This window comes from Chionomys nivalis, chromosome 20 (genome assembly GCF_950005125.1).
Source record: "Chionomys nivalis chromosome 20, mChiNiv1.1, whole genome shotgun sequence".
Lineage (NCBI taxonomy): Eukaryota > Metazoa > Chordata > Mammalia > Rodentia > Cricetidae > Chionomys > Chionomys nivalis.
In genome coordinates, this window is record NC_080105.1 from 26,286,201 (window position 1) to 26,304,651 (window position 18,451).

Here is an 18,451-nt window from a genome sequence, read left to right on the forward strand (position 1 = left end):
TAAGATTCAGTTTGTTTTCTAAAGAGACAGAAAGTAGATCTGTAAGGGAGGGAAATTGGGAGAAGCTAGAAAGCACAGTAGGAGGGGAAATTATTATTAGGATATTTTATGTCAGAACAAAACCAATTTATATTTTTATTTTTATGCTATCAACAGTTTTCTCTCCCTTCTTTGCTGACATTCTCTACACATAACTCCCTCTCCCACCCCCATAGTCCACTCCTCTGTTTCTTTTCAGAAAGGGGCAGGGCTCCCATGGATATCAACAAAGCATGGAATATATCAGGTAGCAGTAAGACTAAACACCATTCCTTGTATTAAGCATGGGAATGGCAACCCAGTGTGAAGAATAGGTACCCAAAACCAGCAAAAAAAAAGTTGGTAGGCGTCCCATAAGTAGATCAAACTACATAACTGTCACATATATGTAGAAGGCCTAGATTGTTCCCATGCAGGCTCTCTGATTGTTGGTTCAGACTCTGTGAGCTTCTAAGAGAACAGATTAATTGTTTCGGCGGGTTTTCTTATGATGTCCTTGACCATTCTAACTTCTACAATCATTCCTCATACTCTTCCACAGGATCCCTTGGCCTTAGTTAACATAATGGTTGGCTGTGGGTCTGACTGAACAAATGCTCTCCGGTGACAATTGGAGTACTCACCAATCTACGTACATAGCAGAGTATCATTAAGCATAATTACATTGACATATAAAACCTATATAAAGGAACAGGAAAAAAATTGATTAGTCAGTACACTTGTCTCTCCCAAAGCTACAGTCTATATGTTCCCAATAAGTCATAATTATTCAAAGCAGACATTTGAGGAAAGCAGATAATTAGTCCTGTGCAGTTGGCATAGAACAATCCTGGCTCCCTCATTGATATCATTAAAAAATTGGCAAGGTATCTTATAAGCAGTACCCCTGGGCAAATAAGACAAATTAAGCACAGGCGCATTTATCTTTTAGTAAAATATATACTTAGTTCAGTGTGTGGAGGGGACTAATAATTTTGCTCTTGAATCAAATGAGGCAACAAAGTAAAGCATGATCCAACATTGTTTCCTTTTGATACAAAACATATAACACATCATGTTCAATCAAAATAGTTTGCCTTAAACTTAGGTATTACTGATGACAGAGGTTGCTCATTCATTTCCTAGCTACCCAGACCAGAAATAAGCACACAGAAACTATATTAATTAAATTGCTGCTTGGTCTATTAGCTTATGCATATTTCTAGCTAACTCTTACACCTTAAATTAACCTATCTCTATTCATCTGTGCATTACCACAAGGTCATAGTCTACTGGCAAGTTTCTGGCTGGTGTCTGTGTCCTGGTGAAGCAGCTACATTGCATCTCTTTGACCCCAACTACTTTCTCTCAGCATTCAGTTTAGTTTTCCTGCGCATCTTTACTCTGTCCTTTCACAGGTTAAAGCAGCTTCTGTATTCATTAACCAATAAAAGCAACATATATATAGAAGGGCTCTCCACATCACCTCCCATTTTTCGTCTAAATAAAAAGGAAGGTTTTAACTTTAACATGGTAAAATTACATATTAAAAAAAAAGATATCAAGTGACAACACAGTTACAACATTTATATCTCATATATCTTTTATTATAACTAATGAAAACTATATTATCTATTCTTCAACTCCATCAAAGACTCCAAGAGTGTATAATATTACCTAAGTTAACAGGAAGTGCTTTGTAAGAAACTTCCCAAATTCTAGATTTGACAGGGACATCTTACTGCTTGGGCACTCATTCAAAGTTCTTCTGTACCATTGGAACATCTTCAGTCTAGAGGCCCATAGTATCTGGCAGACTTTTCCATGAAGCAGAAATGTTCAAAGGCAGTTCCGCCTATATTGGAAGTTTGTCAGATCCTGCCCTCTGTGTCCTGCAGAATGTCTTGCAGAAACTTTCATGAAACAGAAACCCTGAAGGACTATCTCACCTTTTGGCAAGTTCAGCAGTCATTTTTCTGTGAGTCCTCCATACAACATAACATCAAGTAGTCCAAGCAAGTGCAGTTTCTTCACAAATGGCTAACTAATGTCATAAGGAGACTATTTGATGCCCATTATTCTCTTGAAGTAGATTAGTGCTTCCAGGAGCAGATATCTCTCATTATTATAAAAAGTCTGTCCTGAAAACATTTTAAATTCTATATGTTGTAGTATTTAAAAGGTTAGAAGAATAACTATCCATCTGAAATATATCTCTGTATTTCTAGAAAATGTAACTAACATGACTACAAGTATGACTATTATAGATGACTATTAACTATATTTCTTAATTATATATTACATTTTTAAATGAGCTCCACAAACACAATAACTTAATCAAGATCAGAAATATACATATAACAAAATTAACCTTAAATTTATATCAATAAGCCATGATCCATACCAATGCTAATCTCTAGAGCCTATATCCCTTTAAACGTAAACAAACAATGATAAACAACATTTGAGTATTTGGGCATAGTTTTCTCCAAACTGCTTTCTGTTCTTTGTTGGGTGAAATATTTTGTTTTGTGGGGTTTTCACAGAAAGCTTTCTAATGGTCTTGGTCCATCAAACCACATTAGTCTGAAAGGAATCCACAGGTTCTCATCCTAGGTAGAAACAAAAGCAACATATTCTTAGAACCAAATTTTGAAGTGAAGTTACCTTTAAAGTATATTTGTTGGGAGCCGGGCGGTGGTGGTGCACGCCTTTAATCCCAGCAATTGGGAGGCAGAGGCAGGCGGATCTCTGGGAATTCAAGGTCAGCCTGGTCTATAAGAGCTAGTTCCAGGACAGGCACCAAAGCTACAGAGAAAGCCTGTCTCGAAAAACCAAAAAAAAAAAAAAAAAAAAAAAAAAAGTATATTTTGGTTTACCTTATCAGCCTGTACAATGAAATATCTCTCTGTGCTTAGATCATTCCCAGTCAAAAAATTCAAAGAAAACACAATAATATACATAATTCAGACTCTTTATCTATATTCCATCTTTACATTGCTTATTATTCTTACTCTATTACTTTTTCTACAGTTTATTATTTATTCTATTATCTTTACTCTTTTAACTTATGATGGTTTGTACTCTTTTATATTATAACTCTTTTTCTTCTCTCTCTCTCAAACCCACATATATTTACCTATCACTGTGACTCATTTAGAAGTCTTTTTCCCTGGGATTAAAGGCATGTGCCACTCCCAGAGATATTTTCAAAGTCTCATTATGCTTTATTTATTTTTTACTAATGATTTTAAATCATTGACATGTCAGAGTCAAGGTCTTTGTTATTATTGACACACAATTTACTAAGAAAGCTAAAATATTTATAAAACTTAGAAATATCATTAGCTTTTCCTTCACACCACAATCTAACACAATATCTATATATCTATAGATATATAGATATTATCCTATTACTTCTATTTTGTATTCATAGGATTCATATATAGCAATTATATTTTAAATAATATTATATAATCAGTCTGATAATAGAAGACAATTTTGCATTTACCAAGAGGGTATATAACAATTATTTCTATGAAGATGAATTCTAAATTTAATTGGAAAACCTAGAATATTAGAAATGCCATGGCCATGAGATATCTAGCAAGGAAAGTTATAAGTATAAAGTGAATCTTGTCAAATAGGTAGGATATGTGGACTCATAGTGACAAAACTGTAGATATGGCACTGTACAAAGCTGTTTGAGCTTAGATGGTGCAGGTGAGAATCACAGATGTTGAATTCAGGAATGGAGAATTTCATACACACTTTCCTGTATTGTTCTCTTGTTTTATAAAATCACGGTATTTCCCTTGTTTTTATTTTAAGCTTTTGGAATGAAAATTGTATTCTGTGTCATTGCAAACAGGAATTAGAAAGAATGAGAAATGGAATATCACGTGTACAACAATCAAAGAATATTGCATCTTGAGCTTGCACTAGAGAAAATTCTGAAAAAAAATGTGACTCTGTTGTGATGTTTTGAGAGAACCATCATGGAGTGTTCTCAGAAGCTGTACTGAAGAAACCTAATTAGCAGCCCTTCAGAAGAAACGAAAGAGTAAGTGCAAAATTTGTGTTTAGGGAAGTATGGTCTGGACTGGATCCACATATGAAAACTCACCTCTACCTTTGAAAGTACCTGAAGCAATGTAGCAAACACTTTGAAAGTGGCTAGTCTGGTCGGTATAGCATATGCCTAAACACTAATCAATAATTATTTTTGGCACTATTGCATATTTATTAATAAGCTAGCAAATTTAAGTTTAGTTCATTAAATATCTTGGGGGTAACATTAATCGATGGATAATGTATAATTTTGTTTGTTCCACCACATTATATTATTGATGAGGGACAGGCTTCATCTCGATTGGGTGACTGCTATTCAGAAGATAGTGTGTGGAAAGTGCAATTTAGCACATTTTATCTTGTAACTCATCAGATAAAAACAGGATAGTTCACATTAGTGGATGATTGACAGAGGTTAGTGTTTTCATAGAAATCCCAAGAGAGTGAAACATTGTTGCCCAGCCAAAAGTAATTTAAAACTGAATACGACAAGAACACAGAAAGAAAATGAAATAGATAAGTGAGTGGAACAGCCAAATTACAGAGGAAATGAAGTGGACTGCCAGAACTACACATCTTTAAATCAATGATATCAAGACAAATTGTATCTTTTAAATATTTCTTCAAATAGTTCAGAGAGTCAAGATCTAAAAAATGTGCAGTGAGTCATGAATGAGCTAAATTTCAGCAAGAACTGAACAAAGCTTTTATAGCTCTTCGTCAAACAGTGGAGGAAAAGGTAAACACCAATAAGAAGGAAGGAAAGAAGTCTGCCCATAAAAATCATCTTTCTTATTCTCAATCCTTAAGATGACATTCCCTGAACAGACTAACTGCAGCCATTTGGAGATGTGTTGAAACTGGAGATCACAGCAAGACTTTTCTTTTCAAGTGGAAAAGTGACACTTTACTGAACATACCTCTAGATTGTGGTGGAAGGGTAGAAGGCATCAAAGCAACATTTTGGCAATTAGTGTAAAAGTTGTTGCAGATTAGTATATAGTAATTTTTCGTATTAAATTATTCATAAGCACAGCACACAGAACAAATTAAATGAGTACAACAATTGTTTAGGCTAAAGATATAAATTTATTTTCAGTGACTGAATTAAGCTTTTGTTTGAGAGTATTAGAAGATTTCAGTTGCTTTTCCAAAAATTGGAATTGGTAGGAAGTACACATCACAGATCACTTTGTATTTTTTTCTGAAGGATCAGTTTTTTTATTATTCGTTTTTTCCAAACATATATGGTAGTTTTGTATCATTTATTCTATTTTTTGAGGACTTCACATACAAGCACTGCATATACATTTTTCTATAGTTTACTCTCCTCCTTCCAACTATTGACATGTCACTCCCATTCCCTCACAATATCTGTATAGCATCTGCTTTAATTATTATTATTCATGCACAATTATGTATTTGCAAATGCAAAGTGGTTTTATAATTGGGTGTAGCTGTGCCCTTTTAGCATTATTTGTATTAAAATGTTCTTAGGGAACATCATTTCAGGGGAGTGATCACTGAAGAAGACTGATTCCACTAATCTTAGCTGTTGTCTTTTTTGTTGTTGTTGTTTGTTTATTTGTTTTCTGCTGTTTTGTTTTAGCGAAAAGATACCATGACCACAACAACTCTAATAAAGGAAAACATTTATTTGAGACTTGCTAAGAGTTACAAGGTTTAGCCCATTATAGTCATGGCAGGAAGCATGGGGTATGGGGGCAGACATGGTGCTGCAAAGGTAGCTGGGAGTTCTACCTCTGGATCATCAGGCAGCAGTAAGTGACAATGATACACCAGCAAGGCTTTAGTTCCTGAATCCTCAAAGTCCAATCCCTAGTGGCACATTTTCTCCAGCAAAGCCCTACCTAATCCAACAAGGCCACACCTCCTAAGAGTGTCAATCCCATTGGGCCTATGAGCAACATTTTTATTCAAAACACTACAGTTGTCTATACCTTTTCCCTGTAGGAATAAGATTTGGTAGATTTTCCTGATCAAGTAGATCATCAACTTGTATTGTCACCGGGCTGGTCTTCTTTGGACAACCACATTGTTAAGGTTCTATTATCTTGGTTTTGATTTATATTTCTTCTAATCATTTTGCATACATTTAAAATTATATCATTCTCTCTGAGGAATGGATGGGAAGTAGTATTGGGGAAGGTAGGTGGAGCGGGAGGAGTGGAGGGAGAGGAAACTAGGATTGGTATTTAAAATAAGAAAAGATTGTTTTAAAAAAATAAAATAAAACACAAAAAAATTGATGGGGGAGAGTCTTCTGTTTTGTGTTAATTTCATTGGTTAAATAAAGACACTGCCTTGGCCCTTTAATAGGACAGAAAAGTAGGTAGGCAGAGTAAACAGAACAGAATGCTGGGAGAAAGAAGCCAAGTCAGGCAGTCGCCAAGATTCTCCCAATCCAGACAGACACAGGTTAAGATCTTTCCTGGTAAGCCAGCTCGTGGCGCTACACAGAATATTAGAAATGGGTTAGATCAATATGTAAGAGCTAGCCAATAAGAGGTTAAAACTAATGGGCCAAACAGTGTTTAAAAGAATACAGTTTCCGTGTAATTATTTTGGGTATAAAGCTAGCCAGCCGCTCTTATTACAACAAAAAATTACATGTATAGTAACACACCTTTGTTATTTTTTACTAATTTCAAATAGATTATTTGTGCTTCCTCTTTCTGTTATATTTTATCTATTGACTCTCTGGATTTCATTTTATTTACTCTTGATATTATTAAACCTGTCTTTTTCAAATCACTCAATTCTGTAATATATTCATTAGCTCTTTGCTTCATTGTGGCATTTTGCATAATTTTTCAAACCATAAAGTTCTATTCAGTAGCAAATAGGTTTTAAAAGCATGCATGATGATCACAGTAGATTAGAGTGAAGCTCTCTTTAGGCTATTTAACTATTAGCTGTGTTTTTATAATTTGCTATGCATGATAAAAGAAATTATAACTATCAAAAAATTATATTTAATAAGCTTTAAATATAATTTTTGTAGAATTAATAAAATCACAAATACTCTAAACCATTTCTTGAAACAGAAGAAAAATGCCAAGAATCAATAACAAAATTGAAACTTCCAATTGAAGATTAGCAATAAAATTTAATTTTATAATAGTTGGTTCTCACCTAAAAACCCAAGAACTCAGGAAGTTAAAGTGAGGACTGTAAGTTGGTATACTTGATGGTAGAATATTTCCATATTTTGTGACATTTATCAACAATTACAGTATGATTATATGTTTACAGACATTCATATATGAACAATCACAAACTTCAATGAATAAGGAGAAATACTCTAGAAAGCTGTGACCTTGTATTAGAGATGATCAGATAAAAATCAATACCCTCTAGTATGAACTTTCTTGAGGTACTACACTTAATAAAAAAATTATTTTGAAAATTACTTGCCAGTACAAATAGTTTCTTTAATCCCAAAGCCATGATGTCATTACTGTTTAAAGTACTCTTAATTTGAAAACATATTATTAGATTAAAATGTACTAATGCAAGTATTTCAGAGTTAATATATCAATAGACTAAAGAATAATAGTAACAAGTTTTGTATTGAAATATGCATAACCTGTTTTTTAAATTAGTACTAAATAAAACTGTCCAATGATCATTGAAACATTTATCAATGTTGAAGATATGAAGCAAGATTCTGTTTTCTTTTTCTACAGAAAAAACTAGAAAATATACAATTTTGTATATAAAATCAGGAATATATAATCTAAACTATGTTCCTTGTGTGTAAATACATGCATTGTTATATGTGTGTGTATGTGCAAAAACATACATTTATGTCACATAATTGTTAAAGAGAATTTTAATTCAATGACAGAAATTAAATTTGTTTAGTACATGAAAGATAATACAATTCTAAAAAGAAATGCAATATAAAAAAACCTCCTCTTAATAAAAAGAAGGTACTAGAAGGAAATGCTCTGGAAATGCTAAATGGTCTTTAGCAATCTATTCTCCTGAACATTTTATATTCTTTTTAAATTTTTTGATTGATTGATTTTAGTTTTTGTTAATTTCTTACACATAAGCAATGTATTTTGATTACTCTTTTCATTTACTTTTTCTCATTCCTTTACCACCTATCAGCTTATTGTCTTCTCTAGAAATTTCTTCCTAATACACGTGTTTTTATCCTATGTCTGACTTTGAACTACCTACTAGAACCTGCTAGCCTCACCAGCATTTATGTAATTGAATAGTGTGCCTCTATATCTCCCTAAATTTATTAGTTGCCCACAGTTTAATAGTAGGTGATAGAGTCCTATTAAGCTCCTTTTCATCCATACCTGAAAGTTAGGTGGGCCCAACTTTTCTGAGCCCAGTACAGTGGTCAGAGCTCCTGTAAATTTGTGATTGTCGTGGCCATGTCTCAAATGGATGATAGAGTTCCACAGCTCTGTTCCATGCCTTCATGCTTTTATGTCCCTTCTGCCCCTTCTTCCACAATGTTTACTAAAGCAAAACAGAATGTCTTAATTAGGGCTTTGCCTTCAACTGACTTCAAATTCTCAAAATATTGTACAGTCATGGGACTCTGTGTTCACATCTGTTCATTGCAAAGAGAAACCTCTCTAATTATGGCGGAGAGTAGCATTTGCCCTTACTTACCATTTCAAAGAAGAAATAAGTTGGAGCATTGAGTAAATTAGTCTTCAACCCAAGGTGGTAACTGAGACAGTGCTTCAAAATGTCACAGATGGGGAAAGTCATTTCTAGCCAGCGATATCTGTCCTTTGGGATATCTATTTCAGAACTGAATGAAAAAGAATAAAGCCATATTCCTGAAACTATAAATGCATAGATATGGTTGTTCCAGAATAAATAAGTTATAAATAGGAATTTAAAGCATTGATGTTATTGTTGACACTAAAGTTATAAATTTATATTTGCAATAAATTAAAACTATCCTGTGAAAATCACTTAGTACAATAAATATTCTGTTTGTAAGAAATATGAGGGAAATGTACAACAAGAGGAAGAACAAGCGTGTGCTTGCAAAGAGGTGCTCACAGATTATGTTGTCAATTTGTTCTCAAACTGTGGATGGTAAAATAGCATAATCTTGAGGCTTTTCCCAGAAATGATTTAATTTACTCTAGAATATGACGTAAGCATTTACCCCTTCTTTTGTCTCTCTAATTCTTACATACTCCACTCAGTATTTTAGCATGTAGAGGTAGAATATAGAATATTTGAGAAACAGATTTAGAGGAACTTGGTAATATCTCATGTCTAAGCAAAGTTGCAATCATATTAAAACCTTTTCATTGGAGGTTCATTAGATGCTTCAGTGGGTGAAGCTGTTGCTTCCCATGTAAATCCAAGAGCAGCAATCTCAGTACTTCTATAATGAGGTAGGGGTTATCCTCCATAGCTTGTGTGTGTGTGTGTGTGTGTGTATGCGTGCATGCACGCACCATTCTTTTAAATATGTGTAAATTCAGCTAAAAGAAGCTTCCAGGTGTCTTTACCAATAACTTTCTGCTTTAAAACCTTGAGACAGGTTCTTTCACTGAACAGGCATATGCCATATGCAGTAAGAAATTACAAAGAAAGTTTGCCTGAGACAAGGTGAAATGGAAGAACCAAACTGACCTCGGCATGCACCGTACACGGACTCACATACATGGACACACATAAACACACACATACAATTAAAAAAGGTTTTATCCTGTCAATAATTCAGGATCAATGTTGATGTATAAATTTATGAGAAATGGCAATTAAAATGATAATCTAGAATATGTATGTCAATAAAAAACATAATCTTACAAAAATTAGAATCTTTTGCATAAAGATAATGAAATGATGTTGATTAGTTAGATATCTATCAACTTATTAGTCAAATTATTTCTATGACTGTGTAGTATTCACAATTATTTGAGGCTAAACTTTATGTGCCTTAAAAATTCCCTGAAATCTTTTTCTACAAAGTAAGTAATTAAATATAGAAGAAAATTCAAGATAAATAAATTTAAAATTACATTTAGAATATAATTTATTTTATAACAGCAAATGTTATGGTTTTAGATATATTTTAATTTGAGTAAAATATAAACCCACAATAACTTTACTCTTCAAATCACAGAGGGAAATTACAGACAAATTGTAATTTGGTTAAAATGGGAGTTTCGTGATCTACTTTTCTTTCTTTCGAGTGCGAAGAACTGAAATGAAATGGGAAATCATGCTTGAGGATAGTATCATTTTATTCCTTCTAAATCTGTATCCATATTCACACCATTTATATGAAGCCCAGATACGAAGTTCTGACACTATCGTATCATTAAAATGGCAAGCTATCATGTGAGAAATTGTATTTCTAACAGAGCCAAAGCAGTTCATACTGTGTAAACTGCGGTCATTCATTTGAATCACTGTCATGACAAAGGGAACTGATCATTTCCCAAGCGTAAATATTATTCTTCAAAATAAATAAATCAATTGGTAAGTCAAAATGAATCTATAGGATCATATATACAACACCACTTAATAGCCAGTTTGCAATTGTGTAAGTATCATAGCTGACTATGATGAACTTGACAAGTCAACACATTATTAATTTAGTTTTTCTGTTTAAAGGATGCTTCCATTGCAACTTAATAGATTAAGATCATTAAAAATTGTGTTATGATAATGAATCTGAAATATTTTAAACTAGTATTCTTAGAGTTTTTATAATTAGGCGCTTGCATTTTCTAACTATTGATATAGGATTAGTAATATAAGAAAAAATGAAGTATAATATTTTATGCCTTATAACTGACAAAATAAATAATTGCAATGGAAAGAATATTAATTCACCTGAAAATGAATGTTGGATTGTTAACCCACAAAGCAATATATCTTGCTAGAAAAGAGGGACCTTTTAGAAGATGATTTGTTTGCGGGAATGATAAATCCGTAAGTGACTTTTCATTCCTGACCCATCAAGGAGCCTCCAGATAGTCTATTCATTCCTCTCTTATGTCAATGAATAGCAAATTGGCAATATTTATAAAAACCCTTTATGCAGCCAGATTCTAAATAAAATTTCTAATAGTTGCTGTTGGTTCTTGGTTTTCCAAGCCTCGTGTACTTTGAGAAATAAAGTTAACTTGTTCTTTTTACCTTAGATATTTTATTTTTTTATTTTGTTGAGCTATACATTTTTTTCTGCTTCCCTCCCTTTCTCTCCCCTCCCCTTCAACCCTCTCCCATGATCCTCATGCTCCCAGTTTACTCAGGAGATCTTGACTTTTTCTACTTCCCATGTGAATTAGATCCATGTATGTCTCTCTTAGAGTCCTCATTGTTGTCTAGGTTCTCTGACATCGTTAGCCATCAGAGAAAGGCAAATCAAAACAACTCTGAGATTCCATCTTACACCTGTAAGAATGGTCAAGATCAAAAACACTGATGACAACTTAAGCTGTAGAGGTTGTGGGGTAAAGGGAAAACTGCATTGTTGTAGGGAGTGCAAACTGGTCCAGCCCCTTTGGATATCAGTATGGCCACTTCTCAGAAAATTAGTAATTAACTTTCCTCAAGACCCAGCAAAGCCACTTTTGGGTATACACCCAAAGGATGCTCGATCCTCCACAAGTGCATGTGATCAACTATGTTCGTAGTTAACTTGTTTTTGATTTTACTTTTTCATAGCAAGCTAAACAAAAAATACAATAACAAAACTAAATAAAGATATGCAATGAACTCTTTCAAAACTATTGAAATATTTTCTAGTCTTCCTTCATCAATATAACTTACAAATGGAATTAATTTTATTTAATATCTGAGTTATGGATTCAATTTCATTTGAATACATAGGTCAGAGATTATATATGCATATGTTTATTATTTAATAATATTCTGCTTTCTCATATGTTATGCTTAAAATACTGTGATACTTTTATGTTTTACTAAGGGTATAATACCAGTGTTTTACCAAGAAAGGAATCCATAAGATCTGTTTTATTGTTGTTTTATCTGTAAACTTTTCAGATCTAAGAGATATAAAAGACATAAAAACGTATTAAAGTATGAAATAGAAAAGAGATGCAGCATTCCTCAGTCATGTGAATTTCTATGCTCCTGATTATGCTTTTGATTATAGGAGTATACTATCATCACTGAGTACAATGAGATATTGCTATGCCTGAGTCTTGACACTTCCAACAAGACCACCGCATAGTCGACTCTCTGATGCAAACCCATGGGTTTCTTTAGTGCTTACATGCTCTGGAGCAGGGGCCATATCCAACACACTCACACAGCCAATGAGGGAGGAAGGTCCTTTCTCACATTGCAAAAGACTTTTAAAGGGAAAAACTACAAGCAGGGAGTTAAGTGCCTTGGCATTACCGGATTGCATAAGGGGATTTGCTTATGTTGCAGTTTGCTGTGTCAAGAGCAGAATTTTTTTTAACTCTCCCAAAAACATCTGGTAAGTGTAAAAACTTGTTTGCCTTACTTCTGATAGGCAGTTCTCAGGTTTCTGAGCAACCAGGCAGTTTTGGGGTTCTTTTGTGTCTTTTCTCAGAATTTCTTGGTATATGGGGTGGGATGTCTGGGGGTGGGAATCCTGGTAGTTTAGATTCTCACAAAATAAGACTGGATGTAAAATGGCTTTAGTTTTGTCTCTTCAATACAAGTATCTAGTAGATATTTTTTTCTTTTCTTTCCTAAATTTTTTATTAGATGTTTTTGTTTTTACCTGTGGATGCCTGCGATCTGATATAAATCACAAAACATCATTGTAAAAACACAACTTGTAAAACATGCTTGGACACCTGCCAGTGTCAGGATCTAAAAGTGATGAAGATAATCTGTGTTCAACTTCTAAAAAAAATGCAGATAAAATGGCTTTCAGCAATGGATTCCTCTTAAACAGTTAAAAATCTGTTTGTTGGAATATTTACTTTCTCAAAAGATGACCTTCCAATAGAAAACGTGCTATGATGAGAATCTAAAATGTTAACATGTACTTCACCAGAATATAGACAAATACTAAGAAGAGGCTACATTTTTTGCTGGCAGTTCCCATGTTTGCTAAGAGAAAACACTTCATGATTTAATTAAACACACCCTATTCTTATATACACTGATTCCAAATGAACTCCATTTCCAGCATCTCAAATTATTTGTCATTAAAATTCAGTACCTTTAATTTTAATTCTCTTCTTTCTAAAATTGTATGGGTAACTTATATGCAAAATTGTCAGTGTACCTAGCAAACATTAAGAGAAAAATTATTGATCACAATTTGAAGAGAAATATTAATTACATATTTTCATTTTGTGCTGAACACTATAATTTTATATTTTTTGTCTTTGTATTTAAGAAATAGTTCAATAATTGTACCTAGAAAATAGCAAAATTTCCTAAAAATAATGGGCCAATCTTATGTGCTGTGTTGTGAAATTTAATAAATAAATAGATATATTCCGCAACATAAAAAGTGCATATGTATTGTAAGTTATTAAAGGTGACATGGTGATTGAGATTTATTTCTCTCATGAACTCAACTGTGTCTTATGAATTTTGAAACACATTGAACTTTCAGTCATCAATTAGCAAAAATTGTATTTATGTTCAAATGATTTTGCTTTCTGAGTTTTACATTAACAAACTGAATAAATGGAAACTAAATTGTCATCTGTTCAATGCTATTAACATCTGAATTAACTTGGGAACAGTCATTATGGACAACTTCTGGGAACTCTGATTTCTCTACCATTGGTGATACAGGAGGGGGGACACAGTAACTGAGTGTTATATACTTTGTGTCTGGCAGCAGGACTCAAAATATTAAATGATCCATTCATCTACATGTAAATGATTGTTCTTATTTATCATATTTTATATTTATACTTAACCATATTATTCTAAGTCCTTGAGGAATGTGAGGTCCTTCACATAATTCCTGGCATCCATTCCCTTTTTATTGACAAATTACTTAAAGTTCCTCTTAACAGTTTCATTCCCTTATCCTGAAAATCTAATGCCCAAGTTTATTTAATCACTACTTTTGTTCTTGTACTTCTCACTGAATCTTAAAATTCACTAGGGAAAAATTCTGCTTTTTCCATTTATTTTTTCTTTTAGTCTCTATTCAGCAGACAGGTCACTAAAGTGAGTATAACACTGCTCATCAGAAAAATTTGTAGAAAAATATAAGTGAATGAATAATTACAAAAAGGAAAAAAAATAATATTTGATTTTATGTTACTGACAGACATGAATATTATCCCTATGAATTAATATTTCATGCTTGGACTGCAAATTGTAAACACCTTGTGGAAGAAATATAACAATATATAGCAAAAAGAAAACAGAACAAAATGTTAAGAGAGCATTATGATTTAAAGATGAAACCATGATATGTTTACAGGCTAAAATTGCAAAGTTTAGCTCTTAATGTTATATAAGTTTATCTTTTTTCACCTTTAGTCATTAGATATAGAAATAAGAAAGATATTTCATCTATAATATTAGTTTTAATGCATTATTGTTGGTTTTGCACATTATATTGTGATACAATAAGAAAGATTTGTCTATATGGAAAAAAATCATTTTCATAATTAAGTAGCCATGAAAGAATTCAAATACCTTTAAAATACCTTTAGGATTCTGGTTTGGGAAAATAAGGAATTACAGGTTGTGATAAATCCATGTAATACATACAAACACAACAATTTCTATATAATAATCATTAATATATTTACATAATGTAAGCATATAATTTTAATCAGATAGTAATACGTTTAAATCATTTTCTCTCTCACACACATACACCCACATATATTTTTGTATGTATACACATAACTTTTTTCTACTATTTAGTGCCAAAATGTAATATCTCTCCTTTAACTATTATCTTTTTTCAGATCATTTTTAAATTATTGTTAATCATTTCTGTTCAGCAATAAAATTAATAAATGCATATTAGCAAGAGCTTATAACTTTTTGTATCTTGGAAGTAATATTTTGCTAAAATAGCAAAAATTGTTCTTCAAAACTGACATTAAAGCAAAAAAGTGTCTGTGTTGAACAGAAACTTCATAGAGAATAATATCCTAAGGTAGATATATTAAATACGAAGTGGCCTTACTAAACCTCAGCCATTCATTCTGAAAATGGCCTACCAAGAACGCTTAGAGGGAACAGTTTAATGACTGTTCCTTTGACATGCATAATACATTTTTTAGTTCCATACCCTTGCATTTATTTAAGGGCGAATGTTGTATGACAAAGTTGTCTTCAAAGTTTTTTTTTTTTTCCTCTATTATCCCCTTTGGCCTACATGGCTAGTTTTTAATAATCATAACCTTAGAAGACATTTTAAGATAAATAGTAATTCAAGTTCTCATTTTCTAATATAATCCAGGAACAGAGTATGGCTTTCTTTTTATTACACAAGCATACTTAGTAGTGAAGTACAAATACATCATTATTCTGCACTACCATCTACTTGCATATGCTATTGAAAGAGCTGTTTGTGTCTATGCCACTATGCTACTCACCAGTGTCTGCATAAACATCCATAGCATTTTATATATACAGATCTTCATTATGTAGCAATAAATACTCAATGATCAACTTCTAGTAATGGAAGGACAAGTTCTATTTTTATTCATGCTATATTGTACCCAATATGAATCATAGTAGTTCCTCATAAGTAACTGAATAAAAATACTATGGTGATTTATTTTATCTTAATTAGAGTGAAAGGTTACTTTCTTGCTTCATTTACCTTTATTTTACAAGAGCACCATTTAGTCTTATTATAAAGCTAAGCATATAGACTGAATTTATTAGCTCATCTCATATGGCAGGCTGAGTCACTTATTCTTTTTAAGAATTAAGAACTTAAAACCATTAATGCATTTTTAACCCCCACCCCTTTGGTGGTATTCATAGAAACTCTCCAGAACTATTTAAAGTAGTAAGAAAAGATAAAATTTCCTTGGAGATACTTTACTTCTGCATGTTCTATGAACTCAAGTATTTGATATTTTAAGCAACAGGGTCTACATCAAAGTTCTACAGTGTATCCAAGGAGAATGGCAATAGTCAATAATGTTGAGTGTATGACATGAAACTCCACTGACCAACAACTAATAAAAGGATATTCCATGCCTAGAATTAAGGATAGTCATTTAACAGGCTATGGTATCTGGCAGAAGAATGTTACCTCTATTAGAGTATAATTCTGTTAACCCCTTTTTTACATGTGCAAATCTGTACTTTTTTTTAGTAAGCACCTAGGTAAAAAGTTTCCCTATGACTTTTTTAAAGTATCTATAGTGTTATAACTTATAGTTCTTTTGGGTCTAGCCCAACCCTCCATTTTTCATCCAGTTACTTACTAGTGAGAATGTAAGTTACGATAATAATTACCCTGGCAAGATAGGTCCACTGCTGTAAATTACAGTGGCTTGAATGTTCTGGCAGTAACCAACTCCTCTGCCTGCATGAAAGGCCTGCTTCAGAAGATAAAGCTATACTTATATCCCTTAAATTTGCCTGAAACTCTTGGAGAAATGCATAATATTAATGTAAACAGATACAATAATAAACTGTCCCCTAAAGTCATACCCTTATACTCAAGGAACGAGGCATTTTTCAATTCTCATGAGAAAAAAGTATTTATCAGGAAATAGAGATCAATAGAGATTCAGAACTTGCCAATGTGTAAATAAGAGACTGTGACATACAGTACTCTAAATGAGTGGTCAGTATCATACTCCACTCACTCAAGACACAGGGATCTTTGCAGAAGAGCAGGAAGAAAAATCTAAGGACCTATGGTCTTTGACATCTTCAGAAAATAACTTGATTTGCCAGTCATAAAGGGGCCATGAACTCTCAGAAGCTATGACTATATATATGCTTATGACATACAAAGTATCAGATTAGTCGAAACCCTAGCATCAAATGGGTAGGACTCATAAAATTCTTGTAATAGCTGGTATTGATTAGCAGTTCCTTCGTTCTGGAAAATAATAATTAGTTTTCTTCAGGATGGCTGTTTAGTAGACAATATACATGATCCAATAGATGGTCCTACACTTGTGTCTATATAGACCACTAAGTGCTCTCAGTAATTTTATAAACAAATCTCATCAATTTATATTCAAAATGGGTGAGGGAAAGAAGGAAGAATTGGAAGATTTAATTTAACTGGAGCGGTTAATATATAAGTGTATATGATATTTCAAATGATATATTTTTTAAAAACTTAATGACCATCAATGTCACTAATATGTTGAAATTTAAGCACTGATCAAATATGGGTTCAAATGCATATATTTCAATAAACATAAATCAATTAAAACATACACAGGCTGAACAAACAGAATCTTTAGCAGTAAGCCAAGTGTTTTGCCCAATGTCATAAAATTTTCCATCGGACATCCAAATGATCTGGAAAAGCTGATTTATACGACAACTTCTGCAGATTTATGTTTGATTCTGAGTATATTCTTTCATCATTCATAGGTATATAAACAGTATTCAAAGTATTTCCTTCTGAACAAATTTTTTTCTATGAAATATTGCATTTGGTCATCATCAGTCCCTGTACAAAAGCTTATGATTAGTACAATGTAGGAAAGGTACTCAACTGAAGGCATCAACAAGAAAAATTGACTCAGAGAATGCTATGTGGAAACGAGCAAACCCACCCTTCCTCCTTCTGTTAATCTACATAATCCCTCTCTGGTTTAATAGGATTTTAACTCGTCCTTAATATATGAGCCTTTTGGAATTTTGAGAGGCTTACACTCTCTTCTAAGCAAGAAGAGTGGATTAAAACCCACCTTTGAGTTTCACAATTTGCATTTAGTTGACCTATTCTGCGAGTCTTACTAAAGCCCCAAGTGTTTTCCTCTCCAGTCTCTGGCATCTTGCTTGGATAAGATCATGAGATTTTTCCTCCCCTTTGATTTATCTCAGCTTTGTGAACACAAATGCAAGAGCAAATTCTTTGTGAAATATTTCTTCTCTCTCAGCTCACACACACCCCTTAAGCATTTCTCCATTTTCAGATGTTTCAAACATAGCTCTTTATTTTTGTGTGAAATATTTTCATTTTCAGAGGAAAATTGATTTTCTGGGAAAATCCTGAAAGGAAAAATAGATCTTCTTAATAAGCTGTCAATAGGATATCAATGAAATATCAAAATACATTTAATTTTTCCTCTCCTTTTCTATAGTTTTCTCTAACTTTCCAGAAGCTGATGTCGACAAAATGATGTATATCCTTTCTTTCTCATCTTCTGCACCTAATGAATCTGTCATTCTCAAGTACTGTACAAGTTTTATTCAG